This window comes from Cupressus sempervirens, chromosome 4, assembly GCF_028749045.1.
Source record: "Cupressus sempervirens isolate cs-2001-9-10 chromosome 4, ASM2874904v1, whole genome shotgun sequence".
Lineage (NCBI taxonomy): Eukaryota > Viridiplantae > Streptophyta > Pinopsida > Cupressales > Cupressaceae > Cupressus > Cupressus sempervirens.
Window position 1 is genome coordinate 561,279,322 of NC_143121.1, and position 14,729 is coordinate 561,294,050.

Consider the following 14,729-nt stretch of genomic DNA (forward strand, 5'->3'; position numbering starts at 1 on the left):
AGAGATAAGATGAAAGGCCAGGAAGGGAGTCAAAGAGTCACAACTGTGAAGATCAAAGGAGATGAGATTCATTCTTTTGGCATGCTTGATTTATTATTTAGATTTCAGTTTCTCTCTTGGGAGAATAATCGGAAAGCTTCAGACTTTCAGCTAGTGTAAGGATGTAACCCCTCATGCTGGCAAACAATGGACACAAACCCATTGTCCATGGAGATGTCATTTCAAGTGTCTCGTATGCGCTTACAAGTTCTTCTCTAAGTGTTCCAATCTAACTGTAAATTTTGTGTTTAAGATTGGATTTCAAGTACTAGTTATTGTATTGCTGTTGTATAATGCAATAACATTGTTTTAAGGAGTTTTATGATAGTTTTTTGGTTGTATATTGTGGGTCTGTAAAGCATTTTTATATGCTTGAATCATAAGTATCATTTTGAGAAAGAACGACTTAATATCTGTTGGAGTTTTTGTTGGTTTCTATTGTGTTTTGTAATACTTCTGCATATGTTCAATTCTGAATATATTTCAAGAAAAAATTGAGTAAATATCTGGTTTGGGATATTTCAGTGGTATCAGAGCTATTGAACTTGCCATCCTAGTGGGTATATTCAAAGTTTTGAATCAAAGCTTAGTTGCAAATATCCAGATAGAGTAATGGATAATTGATAATTATCAAGGTGTGATTTATTCTAGAGCCCATTTTTAGTAAAGAGCAGCCCTTTAAAACTCTGAGATTATAAATTTTTGTGGTCAAAGGAAATGAAATGAAAACATTAGATAACCCTGACTCCCTGCCGTGAGACTATGGTCGAAAAGCTTACAGATTGCAGAACCCATCTAGAAGAACAGAAGTAAAAGGAGTCCCTGCATCATCTATTATCCACTTTATGTGGTGAATCTTTAATATTATCTTTACCATTATCGAGTCATTTTTGGTAGCCGAATAGCTATTGGGTTCCTTCAATTTGCTTGCAGTAATACATATATTGCCAATGAAATTTCAAGTCTTTTCTAGCACCTTCAGTAGTTTGTAAAATGATTGTCCAATGCCAAAATGTTTGTGGGGCCAGAGTTATTAATCTTGAGAAACCAATTTCATTAGCGGAAGGATAATACCGTGGATTCACGAATATTATGAAATTGCAAGAGCCTTAAAGTCTTCATGGATATTATGATGTTTATGCCACTTGATGGTTACATATCTCAAGGAAACGATAGAAGGGATTTTCATCTTGAAGCGAAAGTCAAGTCTCTGTCATGTTGTTTCAGCTTCACCTAGTAGAGTCTATCAAGGGTGAGACAATTGGTGTTATGTGTTATGTAGGAACTAAGTTGTGGAACCTATTAGTTTTAGTGATCTTTGATAGACAAAACTGTTATAATAGATATGAACAATAATGAATATCCTTACTTTAATCGCTGAAACAGAGATGCAGAATTTGGTCTTCGAATGGTAATCATTGAGTCTTTATCTTTAGTCTACAATGAAGATAGAATATCCTTCAATGAAGATCGCTGAGAATTATCTTGTAGAAGAAATATGCAGATTGTTGGGACATGTAATGCCATGTATTTATTATTGTCTCCAACGATCTGCACTGACATATATATATTTGTGAAGAGCCATGCCTCCATAGAGTCATGACTGTAGGGTCATGCCTCTATAAAAGCATAACTAACCATTAGTTAGTTTATATAAACAACATATTTTCGGCAGCCTTTATGCAATTGGCACCAGACCATAAGGCCCCCGATAATAATAACAGCTTTCACAATGTCTGCCGATAACAATACAAACTGTTATGATAATAATCCAAATGCATATATGTATGTATGTATGTATGTATACATCTGAAGAACAAGATTCACACAAAACATCACAATTGATCATTACTTTTATTGATGCTATAGATCAACACTCCATCTTAGCAAGGGAGAAGTAATACACCTTTTAATAGATTTCAGAATAGAATATCTGAGCACATTATCTGATCTTAACACTCTTAATTAGTGACTAGTCAAATAATTAAAATCACCATGCTATGAACACTATCATAACATATATTATGATCTCTAATTGTCCGAAACAATATCTAAAGTAATCATAATGCATTTGTTATCAATGATCTCTAATTGTCCGAAACAATATTTAGAATTTTCATGATAATAGGCCTATCATTTGCAAGATCGTCACCTTACAAACAATTACCTTCTAAATATATATGACTATGAAAGATCATCACCTTTCATTACATATTTGATGCAACTAAACAATAATAGAAGCATAAATCATATAAATTGAAAATTATAATTCAATATTCAATATTACAATTTAATCATACCAAGTTTTTCTCTGAAGTATTCCGGCTTCACTTTAGCAAGAGGCTTAGTAAAGATATATGTTGTTTGCTCATTAGTACTGATGTACTCCAGTTAAATGACTCTACGATCCACCATATCTCTAATGTAGTGATAAGGAATTTCGATATGCTTGGAACAATTGTGGAAAACTGGATTAGTTGAAAGCTTGATACAACTTTGATTATCGCAATGAATCACAATGGGCTTCAAAAGTCTTTTGAACAAATCAACTAGCAACTTTCGTAGCCATACAGCTTCTCTAGCTCCCAAGGAAGAGGCAATGTATTCTGCTTTGGTAGAACTTAATGCAACTGAAGACTGTTTTCTGCTGAACCAAGAAACCATTCCAGATCCTAGACTGAAGCAACATCTAGAAGTACTCTTTTGTTCAGTAGGGTTGCCTACCCAATCAGAATCAGAATATCCATGAAGGTTGATGTTTACTTGATCATATCTGACTCCCATGCCAATAGTGCCTTTTAGATATCTCAAAATATACTTAGCTGCATACAGATGCATGTTCTTTGGTGCACACATAAATTGACTCAAGGTGTTAGTTGCATAACATATGTCAGGATGAGTATTCACTAAATACATTAAAGATCCAATAATCTACCTGTAGTAAGTAGGATTTGTAGATTTTGATTTGATCATATCAACTTTCAACTTGTGTAGATTGACTTTCATAGGAGTAGAAGCTGGTTTACATTCCATCATTTCAAATTTTATTAAAATATCAACTGTATATTTTCCTTGATTCAGAAAAGTGTAGTTACTCTTTTGCCAGACTTCCAATCCGAGAAAGTAGTGTAGAAGACCTAAATCTTTCATATCAAACTCTGCTGTGAGTTTTTGTTTGCATTTATTTATGAGATGTTCTTCACTTGTTATCAACAAATCATCAACATATAACACAAGAATAATCATATCATCACCATCTATTTTGAAGTATAAGTTAGAATCAACTTCGTTTTTAGAATATACTAACTTCATTAAATAGTTGTCGATCCTTTCATACCATGCTCTGGGAGCCTGTTTGAGACCATATAGTGCTTTCTTTAATTTACAAATGTGAGTTTTGTTGTCATGAGTGTAGAATCCTTCTGGTTGCTCGATATAAACTTCTTCAATTTTACCATTTAGGAATGTTGTTTTGACATCCATTTGATGAACTTTCCATCCTTTGGATGCTGTGATAGCCAAGATGGTTCTAACTGAAGTGTATCCAGCAACTGGAGCAAATGTTTCTTCGTAATAGATGCCTTCTTTCTGTGAGAAACCTCATGCTACAAATCTAGCATTGTACTTTTCAATGCTGTCATCAAATGCATGCTTAATTTTAAGCAACCATTTAGAAGAAACAACTAATTTATTTTTAAGGTCTGGATACAACATCCCATACATCATTTTTTAGTATGGAATTATATTCTTCAACCATTGCTTCTTTCCAAGGTTGACTTGATAGTGCTTCTTTAACATTTGAAGGTTTTGTTTTTATAAGTTCAGTTAATAATGCAACATAGCATGACTGATTTCTAGTTCTTTTACTTTCTTGAATCACTTCATTAGGTTCAACTTGATTTTCTTCTATCATTTTCCTAGCCCAAAGCGGCCTCTTTTTATTGTTAACATTTTTAGAATCTTCAGGATTAGATGTAGTGGTAGAAGATGGTTCAATATCATTCTCCCTCTCAATTTCTGCTGGGTGATTTTCATCTACTTCAGGAATAGGTTCAGTAAAAGATTCATCATTGTTTCTAAAAATATTAAAGGCGATATCTTCTTCAAATTTCACATCTCTACTAATCTCAATTGTTCTTTGACCCGGAACAAAAACCTGTAGCAATTGGTTGTTTCACTATATCCAATGAGTATCCCCTTCTTTCCGGATGGTTCTAGTTTTGTTATTTTCTCTTTAAGAATGTGGATACAAACAGGACATCCAAATATTCTTAGGTGACTTAGATCTGGTTTAATACCCGTAAATACTTCTTCAAGACTGGTGTTCTCTAATACTGAGTGTGGACATCTATTTTGAATGTAGACTGCAGTGTTAGATGCTTTAGCCCAGAAGGAAGTATGAAGATTTTAATCGTGCATCATTGCTCTGACTAATTCAACAATTGATCTATTTTTACGTTCTGCAACTCCACTCTATTGAGGATTATATGGTACAGAAAACTCCCTCTTAATCCCAACAGTAATGCAAAATTTTTTGAAAATTTCGGAGATGTATTCACCTCCATTGTCTGACCTTAGTATTTTTATTTTCTGTGCTGACTGATTTTCAACTAGAGCTTTGAATTTTTTGAATTTTGATAATACTTCAGCTAATTCTTTTTGTTTTAGAAAGTACATCCAAGTTCTTCTAGAGTAGTCATTAATAAAAATTACATAAAAGAGACACCCGTTAAGAGAAGGTACAGACATAGGACCACAAAAGTCAATGTGAATCAGTTCAAGAATGGATTTTGATTTGTGAATACTTTTAGGAAATGATTGCTTTGTGTTTTTGCCTAGGGCACATCCTTTGCAAATGCTTAAGTAATCAGTTTTGAGACTAGGTAAACCTTTTACAATTTTTCCTATAGATGATAATGCACGATAGTGAAGGTGACCTCGCCTCCTATGCCAAATTTCGGTAGAATTTCAGGTTTCATGACTTAGATCTAAGTTTTGATTGTTACAAAGTTTATATAGACTTCCGTCTCTAAATCCAATAGAAATGGCTTTCTTGATATTAGTGTTCTTTGGCCAAGATAGAACTTTGTCCTCTTGAAAAGTGATTCTGAATCCTTGATCAGCATGATCAAAAATAGAGACCAAATTTCTTTTTATTCTAGGAACATATAAAACATTTTTGAGTTGGAGAGTAATTCTTGAATTTGGGTAAATTGAGCAAAAGTCAATACCTTTGATAGGATGAGTGAAGTTATCTCCAACAGTGACTTCTTCTAAGAAGTTTTCAAATTTGTCTCTAAAACCGGCTATGTGCTGAGATGATAGGATGAGTGAAGTTATCTCCAACAGTGACTTCTTCTAAGAAGTTTTCAAATTTGTCTCTTAAACCGGCTATGTGCTGAGATGCTCCACTCTCTATAATCCAAGTGTTGTTGTTTGAGTTTAATTCACTTGAAAGAGCTAAATAAAATGCAGAGTTTTCTTTTTCTTCTTTCTCTACTTCCTCTTCTTTGATTTCTGCTAGGGCTGCTTGAATTCTCTTCCATTCAGGGCAGAAGTTATGAGAGTGACCAATTTTATCACATTTAAAACATCTAACTTTGCACCAATCACGTTTCTTATATGATTTATCAGTTTCCCTTCTATTATGTTTGAATTTTATTCTCTTGTTTGAATTTGCATGAAGAGCTTGAACGTCTCCCTCTTGATTTATACTTAGTCCTCTTGAGACTAATCTTGATTCTTCTTGTGTGCATTCATTTTTTAGTAATTCAAATTTAGAAAGCTCAGGTCAGGAGCTTAGACCTCGTATAAATGTTTTCCAAAATAGAGGAAGTCCTCTTAATGCTATCATGCTGAGTTTGTTGTCATCAACTCAATTTTCCATTGTTGCAAGTTGATCTTTTAATTCAGAAATCCTTAGAAAATAGGATGTAATAGATTCTCCATTTTTCATCTTTATATATAGTAGATCTTGTTTTATTTAACAATCTACTAGTATTGTTGATTTTAAATGTGTCTCTGATAGTAGAGAACATCTCAAATGCAGTCTTGAGACTGGATATGGATGGAAGAATATGATTTTTATAGAATCTATTATAATTTTCATTGCCTTGTTATTGTGTCTTTTCCATGTCATTTTATTTGAATCATTTTCAAGCATGAATTTGTTTGTTTCTATATACTCCTCTAATTCCATTTCTCTTAATATTATCATGACTCAAATTTTCCATGATGAAAAATTTGATGCTCCCTCAAGTCTATCCTCTAGCCTTACATGATTCACCATTTTGATTTAAGGATATAATTTAAATTTTATAAATCTGAGACTTTAGATTTTAATTCTGAGTAATAGAGTTTCTTATCAGAATGGCTCTGATACCATGTTAGTTTTAGTGATCTCTGATAGACAAAACTATTACAACAGATATGAACAATAATGAATATCCTTTCTTGAATAATCTCTAAAACAGAGATGCAGAATTTGTTCTTCGAATAGTAATCACTGAGTCTTTATCTTTAGTCTACAATGAAGATAGAATATCCTTCAATGAAGATCGTTGAGAATTATCCTACAAAGGAAATATGCAAATTGTTGGGACTTGTAATGCCATGTATTGATTATTGTCTCCAACGATCTGCATTGACACGTATATATTTGTGAAGACTCTACTTGGCCTTTGGCCACGTAGGGCCATGCCTCTACGAAAACATAGCTAACCATTAGTTAGTTTATATTAGCAACATATTTTCAGCAGCCTTTATGCAATCGGCCCCAGACCATAAGGCCCCCAATAATAATAACTTTCACAATGTCTGCCGATAACAATACAGATTGTTATGATAATAATCCAAATGCATTATATATATCTACACACACACACACACACACACACACACACACACACATCTGAAGAACAAGAATCACATAAGACATCACAATTGATCATTACTTCTACTAATGCTATACATCAACAAAACCGACTGAGAATGGTTTGGCAGGGATGGTGATCCAATAGTAACCAGCACATCTTACTTCTAGCTACAGCCTACTCCTAACAATCTGCATTATACCAATTAATATCGTCGTATCATCTTATGCAACTGAGTGTTTAGCGGGAGTCTCCAGTGAAGGGAAACAATTATCAAGACGAAGATATCGTGAAGACCACAAGGCAAATTCTAGGCACAAATTTGCTAGGCCAATTCATGCAGGGGCAAGTGATTGAAGTCGAGATGTAGTCCAGACAGAGCTGTAGCAGTCGGGAATGAAGTAGAGATTGTCACGGCACATCCCAGGTTGCGTGGGAGTATTAGTCAGTGTTGTAGATCTTGTGGTTGCTATTAGCAAGCAAAGACGAGATTAGGATATCTCTCCACCGTAGGTTACCACTATGGGAAGTGCTCAGATCACGAGCTCATGAAATATATACTCCAGTCGGATTGAGCGAGTATCTGCAAAGGTTATAAAGTTGGAGAAGAGACTAAGGACCAGTCATTTCTACAGACATCCATTTCACTCCAGTTGCTACAGTCACAAAAAAAATTAAAGACGTTGAGAATCACTTAGAATTTCATAATGTATGCGCTTGATGATTGGAATATCAAATCTCTAATGATTGATTATTATTTCTAATGCTTTGGGGCCAATTTAATTCATAAGAGCTATTTCAAACGATGAGGAAGTTAAGTCTAACATCTTTCATATGCTCAGAAATCTGAAATGTCATTTTAATGACCAAAGCAAGGATTTTGATCACTTTTTGACAGGTGTGGGTTGTTATGAGCGGAGACAGTTATCTCTAATTTTAGTAACGTATTTGTAAGATTGTAACTACTGAGGGACCCGTATTATGTGGTATTGCCCTGGATGATTGAGCATCAAGGAAGCGACAGTTTGTAAGCATCACCATGAACTAACGTGTATGCCATTACATATCAATACATATAGCAAAAGAGATTATCGTGGATTTACCATAAAACTCCATTAATGGTTTGGGTTCAAGACTCGTAACCAATCATATCTCACCATTGCGGGAGATTTAGAAAATAGACCGACATCTGTGGTCCAAAATACCAACCGTCGTTACAAGGAAAAGAAATTCCCTGACAGCTATATACATCGTCCGAGTTTTTGGCCGGAGAAGAGAAACGTTAGAATAAATTCTCAACGGTAGTGGGTTGCCAACTCATACAAAATATTAATTCTATCTAACTTGTTTTTTAGTTTGGGATTACGACTATGAAGTGGACCGACAAGTGATTGCAGAAGCAGGTGGATTCACAAAGTTTCTTACATGGTAGCAATATAAGAATCATCACCTACAGCAGCACGGATACACTCCTCTCAGCAGTACAGGTTTTCTCATCTCCAACTAACAGCGTTACCCATTGTTAAAATTCATTCTAAATGTTATCTATCCATGGATTTCATAATGCCTAAGTTTGCTTATGTATGATTTCCTTAGCATGTAGAAATTCGACTATATTTCAAACACTGAAGAGAATTTTGCATCATTACATTTTCGTAACTCAGTCTTGCCATTTTATGTATATCGACATACCAATGTTGTGAACTCTTGCAAACAATAAATCAAATATGCTGAATAATTAACTGTTAGACTAGCTTATGACCATTAATCAAAGTTGCAGTGATTCATTAATTAACAGCAGTCATGAGTATGCCAACCAAGGATAAAATCCTATCAAAGTTTGATTCTATAAACAATGGAATCCGCTCTTCTATCTCAATGCAAAATCCAAGAGAAAGTGTTTTACTACAAACAAAGAATCAAAATGAGGATGATGCTCGGATGGATTCTATGTGGGCAACAAGTAAGACTGCAAAGTCATTAGCCAAACACGAGCCAAAATTGCAGAGTGCACAGGGATCGCTAGCAAGAGAAAATTTGTCAAATATTTTAATTTCATTGGCAACCACAAACATCACAGATGTATTTACTCACAAAGATGGCAAAAGTTTGCAGCAGAGTGATGTTAGTGATAAAGTAGGGAAGGTAGGAAAAGAAAAGCATCAACTATCAGAATTTCTTGAGCATTCGAGGATAAAGGAATCAGTTTCTTTTCAGCCACTAGTGTCAGATTATTCGAATGAATTTCTCTTGCAAAATGTCTCTGAGTAATTACAAAAGGGATGAAAGGCAAGTCAATAGGCAACCCTTCATGGATTATAGCAATTCTGAGGAAAGAGTTGAATATTCTGGACCATGGGTGCCCCAATCAGCAGATATAAGAACAGAAAAACTAACATTTACAAAGAGTATTAAAAACTTCCTACCAGAGTTCAGACTGACTTACCGTTCAATGATTATATGGATTTTCACCTAGAGCAACAAAATAAGACTGATATGGCAAAAAGAAAGTATTTGGAATTGGTTCAGGATCTCCTTGCAAAAGGCCAGTGCAAAAATGTGTATGAAGAATTTCCAGTAGACCAAAATCATTGAATAGAGGGTTTTGAAAAAGAAGAATAGTCAACTACCATTGATTTGCAGCATTCTCGCAATCACGCAGAAGATGTTACACGGGGTGCAAGTTTCTACATTGGTGATTTGGAGGTTAGCTTTGACAAGCAGGTTGATGAGGTCAGTTGCACACGAGGTAATAGCAGATTGGAATCTTTCTATAATGAACCATATATTTCTAATGCCCATGACATGAATTTTAAGGAACAGTCTGAGATGACATTGCAAGACGATGAACCGCTTCAACTGACAATAATGAAATGCACATCTTAAGGAACTAGCTGAAGGTTAATGAAGACATGATTGTGGCATGTTTGGTACATTATGACAGCACTCACAAGATGGTTGAAGATCTCTACAAGAAGACTCAAAAGAAAGTGGAAGGACTTTGGCCTATTGCTGATTTGCAAGTGGTCAAAACAGCTCTCAAAGCTATGAAATCAGATTATTTATATTTGCTGTTCGACAGGGATTATATTCTTAAGGTTGCTGAAATACATGCTAATTAGTCACATCGAGAAAAGGATGAGATCAAGGAGCTCAACAGGGATCTTAAGTATGCCCGTGAGGCATTGGATGATATTCAATTTTCTCTTCAAGAAGCGGAAAATCAGATCGGGGTAATGAATCTCTCGGGAACATGAGGGTGAAATGAGGTAGGAGTTTTTTCAAGAAGTCATTGATGAACTTGATAGCATTCAAAAAACGTATGACTAGGATAGCTGCCCTAAACGATCAAGTATAAAAACTTCAAATCACATTCAGCTTGTAGACAACCCTTTGTTTGAAGTTGCTTCTGATTGGACTTCTGATAATCCCCTTTTTGTGATAAACAAGGGAACTACTTTTGATTGTCATGAAGAGGATGATTTTGATTTCAGAATATTGGATCCTGATACAATTCCTAGCAATGAAACTTGGTCACAGGATGAGAGTAGTGATTTGACTACTATCGCTTGTCATTAGATTAGTCTGAATATGGTTTCCTATTTCACCCCTTACAGGAGTTGGATGGATTTCCTACATCAGCCCATTGGGTAGACCTTGGTGGACTATTGATGAGAGTTATGTTTCAATCGCAAGGAACCATTTTTCAACTTCATTCTTATTCATAGTACCTATGTACCCAGAGGTTCTCCAGATTGATGACAATAGTATGGTATTTGATGTGACCAGGGTGTTGTTTCCATCTTTTGAGCAGCTTGGTTCTTACATCATCTATTTAAGTCGGGTTGTCACCATCTACTAGGTTATGCATAGTTCATTGATACATTTCTACCTAATCATAATGGCAGGTTATGACAACAGGGTTTGGGACCCAGGTGTTGATCGTATGTACCTATGGCTTGTTGAGGACTTGGTTGTAGTTCTATTCATCTTGAGGATGGATGCAGTGATGATTAGAGTCGTACGGTCTACAAGTGCAATGATATTTCATAGATTTATATGGAATCTAAGGATCCGATTGACGAATGGTTGGCAGAGTGACACCTTACTTCGTAGTATGGCCAGATTGGTTTTCAATTTGGGCTACAAAGCTACCTGTAGATTCATATGGGATCCTAGTACTTATTGCTTGAGGACAAGCAATTTCAAGAAGGGGAGATTTGTAATGTCCCCTTTTTGGGACATTAGAAAAGTTAGACATATTTGTATAATTTAAAAATTGACTTGGAGAGCGTGGACTCAAATCATAAAAGGTCAATTTAATATTATAAAGTGGGCTAAAAAGGACAAAGAGAGATAAGACGAAAGGCCAGGAAGGGAGTCAAAGAGTCACAACAATGAAGATAAAAAGAGATGAGAGTCAAGACTCATTCTTTCGGCATGTTTGATTTATATTCAGATTTCAGTTTCTCTCTTGAGAGAGTAATTAGAAAGCTTCAGCTTTCAACCAGAGTGAGGACGTAGCCCCTCGTGCCGGTAGATAGCGGACGCAAACCCATTGTTCGTGGAGACGTCATTTCAAGTGTCTTGTATGTCCTTACAAGTTCTCCTCTGAGTGTTCCAATCTAACTGTAAATTTTGTGTTTAAGATTGAATTTCAAGTACTGGTTATTGTATTGTTGTTGTATAATGCAATAACATTGTTTTAAGGAGTTTTATGAGAGTTTTTTGGTTTATATTGTGGGTCTGTAATGCATTTTTATATGCTTGAATCCTGAGTATCATTTTGATAAAGAACGACTTAATATCTGTTGGAGTTTTTGCTGGTTTCTATTGTGTTTTGTAATACTTCTACATATGTTTAGTTCTGAACATATTTTGAGAAAAAATCAAGTAAATATCCGGTTTGGGATATTTCATTTGAGTGTATCATAATGCACACAGTCATGTTTTAACTTTGTTGAATACTTACACTTTATATGTGTTGGTATACAGGCAAGAAAAAACATAGGAGAGTGTGAATTTGATTCTTATTAACGTTGAATCTTGGTGCATGATAGTAAAGATATCATAGGATCTAGAGCAACGAGTCAAGCCAAGGGTATCACAGTTAGTAGATGAAGACAGAACTGTTCTATGACACCTAGAGTCAGGCAAGATAGATTATTGAGGAAGCCAACACTGTTCTGAAGGTTTTAAGGATGAAGTTCTAAGTTAGAACTTTTGAAATATTATCGCAAGACATAGCAGTTATTGTCATTAGTGGTGTGTACAAAGATTCTATTGGCAACCCTTCAAATCTGAGATTAAGTAGTGGTGGTGACGAATGTTTCAATCAAGTTTGCGACTAGCATTCAGACTGAGATAGTTGTACAGGAGGTTGTCACAAATTCTAATATCCAGCATGGAGACGTAGACATCTATTAATAATTGTCAAAGATTTATACTGTTGTGTAATAAACAGTGTGTCACAGTGTGACTGTTACTTCAGAATATTCTAGTTTAGTCTATAAATAGGGCAATACTGGATTACTTAAGTTGTGTTTCCAACCTTGTTGCAATTGTTAGTTGCATATATACAGGTACTTCATCATTAAAGCTTGAAAGTGTGTTATAACTATTTGCAATCGAGACTAGAGCCATCTACCAATAGGCTTAGTGTTTGACAAAACTACAACAGGCATTTGGTAACAACAATCAACAAGACTACTCTTTCAAAAAATAATGCATCAGGAAATTTTGGGAAATATGTTGTCCTAACTGAAAGGAAAGAGAAGATTTTATTATCGATTTTCAAGATTTTTGTGTATATACGCCTTGAGCAAAGTCAATTTGAGGAATAATAAATCCTGTTGATATTATCAATCGATAAAGAAATCAAGATAGTTTGACTATTTGAAGAAGGCAGTTATTGGGCAGAATGTAACCGTTTGTCAGACTTACAGTATCATGATAACAACATTCAACAATGGGAAAAGATTTGGATAAAATCAGGCAAGGTACTATGAAGCCACAAGAGCAGTTAGCCCAAAATTCTAAATACGAAATAAGAGTAGAAATACTCGACATTTATAGAGAGTATAAAAAACTCTCTACCCAAATTCAGAATGATTTATCATTCAATGATTACATAGATTTTCATCTAGAGTAGCAAAATAAAATTGATATGGCAAAAAGAATGTATTTGGAATTGGTTTAGGATCTCTTTGCAAAAGACCAGCGCAAAGGTGTGTATGAAGAATTTTTGGTAGACCAAAATCATCGAATAGAGGGTTTTGAAAAAGAAGAACAGTCCACTACCATTGATTTGCAGTCGTCTCGCGATCACGTAGATGTTACACAGGGTGCAAGTTTCTACGTTGGTGATTTGAAGGTTAGCTTTGACAAACAGGTTGATGAGGTCTGTTGCACATGAGGTAATAGCAGATTGGAATCTTTGTATGATGAACCATATATTTCTGATACCCATGACATGAACTTAAAGGAATAATCTACGATGACACTGCAAGACGATGAACCACTTCAGCAAGGCAATGATTAAATACAAACCTTAAAGAATCAGCTAAAGGTTAGTAAAGGCATGGTTGTGGCGTCTTTGGTGCATTATGACAGCACTCACAAGTTGGTTGAGGATCTCTACAAGAAGGCTCCAAAGAAAGTGGAAGGAGATTGGCCTATTGCTGATTTGTAGGTGGTCAAAACAACTCCTTAAACTATGAAATCAGATTATTTATATTTGTTGTCCGACAAGGATTATATTCTTAAGGTGGCTGAAATATATGTTGATCAGTCAAATAGAGAAAAAAATGACATTAAGGAACTCAATAGCGAGCTTAAGTAAGCTCGTGAGGCATTGGATGAAACTCAATTTTCTCTTCGGCAAGCAGAAAATCAGATCGGGGTCACGAATCACTCTCAGGAACATGAGGGTAAAGTGAGGCAGGAGTTTTTTCAAGAAGTCATTGATGAACTTGATAGCATTCAGTAGACGTATGACTTGGATAGCTGCCCCAAACGATCAAGTATCAAAACTTCAGATCACATTCAGCTTGTAGACAAACCTTTGTTTGAAGTTGTTGCTGATTAGACTTTCGATAATCCCCTTTTTGTGATAAACGAGGGAACTCCTTTTGATTGCCATGAAGAGGATGATTTTGATTTCAGGATATTGGATTTTGGTACAGTTCCTAGTAGTGAATCTGGGCCATAGGGTGGGAGTTGTTAGTTGACTATTGTTGCTTGTCATTGGATCAGTCCAAACATAGTTTCCGATTTCACCCCATACAGGAGTTGGATGGATTTCCTACATCAGCCATTGAATAGATCTTGGTGGAGTATTGATGTGAGCAATGTTTCAATCATAGTGATTAGCTTTTCAGTTTCATACTTACTCATAACACCTATGCACTTGGGGGTTCTCAAGATTTATGACAATGGTAAGGGTTTTGATGTACTTGTGGTGTTAGTTTCAGTTTTTGAGCAGCTCGTTTCTCACATCATGTATTTAGGTCGGATTGTCACCATCTACTGGGTTATACATAGCCCCTTGATACATTTCTACCTCAACATAGTAGTTGGTTAGGACAACAGGATTTCGGATCTAAGTGTTGACAGTATGTATCTATGGCTGGTTGAGGATTTTGTTGTAGTTCTACTCAATTTGAGGATGGATGCGATGATGATCAGAGTTGTACAGTTTACAAGTGCAGTGTTTCTTCATAGAGTTATATGGGATCTAGGGATCCAGTTGACGAATAAATTGTAGAGTAACACCTTGTTTCGTAGTGTGGCCGAATTTGTTTTTAGATTGAGCTACAG

General features: G+C 35.3%; 2 protein-coding genes across 4 annotated transcripts in view; both read right to left on the bottom strand.

The window, feature by feature from the left end:
• Positions 1–14,729, bottom strand: part of LOC149562432 (uncharacterized) — a 138,713-nt gene that overhangs the window by 35,606 nt on the left and 88,378 nt on the right. The gene's annotated exons all lie outside the window — the stretch shown is intronic.
• Positions 1–14,729, bottom strand: part of LOC149562433 (putative UDP-N-acetylglucosamine--peptide N-acetylglucosaminyltransferase SEC) — an 84,006-nt gene that overhangs the window by 32,806 nt on the left and 36,471 nt on the right. The window lies entirely within an intron of this gene.